At 41.1% G+C, this 2,817-nt stretch overlaps 1 pseudogene; it reads left to right on the top strand.

The window, feature by feature from the left end:
- Window positions 1-392: 392 nt before the first annotated feature.
- LOC126472223 (U2 spliceosomal RNA) lies at window positions 393-555 on the top strand (annotated as a pseudogene).
- The last annotated feature ends 2,262 nt before the right edge of the window (window positions 556-2,817 follow it).

Genomic DNA, 2,817 nt, shown 5'->3' with positions numbered 1-2,817 from the left:
CATAGACTCTCCCCAGTTTAAAAATCCCATTTTACCTAATCCGAGACAGCAATGTGGCTGACCATACACCTAGAATTTCTCAGGCAAAATGTAAATTTCTGCCTTTTAAACGAGTTGTTTTTGAAGACAGAAGAAATCGGGGCATGCACGCTTTTTCGCGTCGCTGAATTATCATTACTTGTTGTGAAAATCCTGTAACAGTATGGCCTAGTCTATATTTCTTCTCCCGGGTTCCCGGGTTCGATTCCCGGCGGGGTCAGGGATTTTCTCTGCCTCGTGATGGCTGGGTGTTGTGTGCTGTCCTTAGGTTAGTTAGGTTTAAGTAGTTCTAAGTTCTAGGGGACTGATGACCATAGATGTTAAGTCCCATAGTGCTCAGAGCCATTTTCTATATTTCTTCTAAGTATTCTCTCATCAGGTAAAAAGTTCTGTTCTAATCAGCTTAATATCTGTTACATCCTGCATCACGGGACTAGAATATTAAATTAATTTTTGGCTCATGACGGAATACTAACAGCATGCTCTACCTCCGTCACAGGATGCTTCCTCCCTTTCGAACTCTCTTAAAGTAACCAAATGCTTCATCACATACAATGCCTTTTAAGGTAACAGCACAGAGGAGTTGTAAGTATCAGGTTTATACTACGTATCACTTAATATTTTCGGTAATAATGCTGATTATATTACGATGGTCAACTCTCCCTTTGTAGGTGGAAGATTGAAATTTCGTTAAATGATCTCACTGTAAAAAAAAAAAAAAAAAACGCATGATTACCGTTCCTACCCCTAAATCATATTTGTGGTACTCTAGTCCTCGCTTCCACCCATCCAGCGGCACGTCATTGATATCAAATTGATTGGCTAGCTAACTACATTGATCGTGGGAATGACTTTACATGGGGAATAATTACACTCGCCACGTAGCTGAACGGCCATCCCTGTTGGGAAGACTATGTTCTTTTCGAGGAACACTATTCACAGACTTTAGAGAACCGACATTTGAAGCTGACTGTAGAAGGACTCTGCCTCCAGCAACATACATTATGCGTAAGGACCATGAAGATAAGACAAATTACCACTCATAAGGAGGCATATAGAAAGTCTGTTTCCGTCTCTCTACTTGCGATTCGAATAGAAAAGGATGACTAGTAGTGGTACATGGTACTCTCCGCCACACACCGAACGATGGCTTGCGAAGTAAGCATAGAGATTTGGACGTAAATTTAGTCTACCTATTAAGATGTCACTCCAACCCTTTAAAGACACAAAGAACGCATGGAGGAATGCTGCCTCTTATTTATCGAGCAAACAAAAGATGGAACTTCTGCTGCTTATTGTCTCTCCCTAAAAATATTCCTATTAGCTCATAATTTTCTCATTGCAGTCACTTTGTGAGACGTATGTGAGAAGCTGTAATATGTTTGCCCACAGCACTCAGAAGAAGCGGTATGGAGCTCACCCCTCAACTCCCCTTTCGGCAGGGTATTGTTTACCTGCCGTATTGTCACGAATCTTCCAGTGTTCGATATATAGCATCTTGAATCCACATGACTTCCACGAGTAAGATATGTCCTGTACCAAATCACAGATCCCTTCTAATTCTCTTGAAATCCCATCACGTTCCAACAGCGGTGTTCCATTAGTTAGAAGACTGTGTGGCCCTCCACCTATCACTGAGTAGGTAGAGCGGTATCACAACGAGAGAAACAGCATACTAACGTACAGGAAGAAATTCACAGCCACTCACAGTATACACGGACTGTACAAGGAAATTCAGAAGCGTGACACCTACAATTCATCGCTATCGAATAAATGTCTATAAATATCACCCTGCACATGTCCTTATTTCCCTTATAATCTTCCTATGGTTACTGTGTCACAAATACGACAGTGCAAAGGTGCAGAGACTTGATTGTCATCACAGTCTCTCTCTCTCGCTCCCTTCCTCTCTCTCTCTCTCTTTCTCTCTCTCTCTCTCTCTCTCTCTGTTTCTCTCTTTCCCTCTCTCTCCTCGTTATTTTTATAAGGTACAACGGAATAAAATTACGAACTATAAAAACTTCATCAACGTGACTTGGTAGAAAACTAGATAAGATATTACTGAATTTCTCTCATCCGATATATCGAAAACAAATACCGCCTGCTTGGTGACATCAAGTAAACATGCTGATCCTATTAAATATACACGTACTAGTCCATTCGAGTAGGTGGCCAGTGATCGAAGTCGCTTGCACAGACCTGTGTACATTTTTGTCACCTGTAATGTAGGAGGACCATATCCTACAGACTATCAATCAAAAGAGAGGGTTTGTGTGTTGTTATTTTGTAAGCAATCTCATACATTATTTTTCTGATGCAACACACCCAAGCAGTGCATGACAATGGCTTTATACACCGTCACACGTTTTGTTTTTTAAAGCTGGATGTTGCATGGTGTCCTCTACTTTTAAACTCATGTTCCACAGTGACGGGGTAGCAGATGACTCAGAGTTCGGTTTTGAAGAGACCAAGAGCATTTAATCCTCTTACTGGCAGGGCATACCGCACCCAGGTATATCATCACTGTTTCGGCGTCCTAGGTAATGGTCATCATGAGCACCAAATCTTTGAACACTGCGTATTTTATTTTTATGACTTAGAATTCATAACGATTTGTGGAACAAGGGGTATTATGCAGGATTTAAACCTATAGAGTACGGACTATCAGCAGTCAATCTCACCAGTGGAGGAATGGAATGATTTTCGTGCACCCAGGTGAGTATGTAAGTACCCTTATTCATCCACAGTTTGGGTATTCTCTATCAATTTCGTTTTTTT

Source organism: Schistocerca serialis, chromosome 3, assembly GCF_023864345.2.
Source record: "Schistocerca serialis cubense isolate TAMUIC-IGC-003099 chromosome 3, iqSchSeri2.2, whole genome shotgun sequence".
In the NCBI taxonomy this organism is placed as follows: domain Eukaryota; kingdom Metazoa; phylum Arthropoda; class Insecta; order Orthoptera; family Acrididae; genus Schistocerca; species Schistocerca serialis.
Note: the sequence above shows the minus strand (reverse complement) of the source record. Positions and strands in the feature narration are given on the sequence as shown.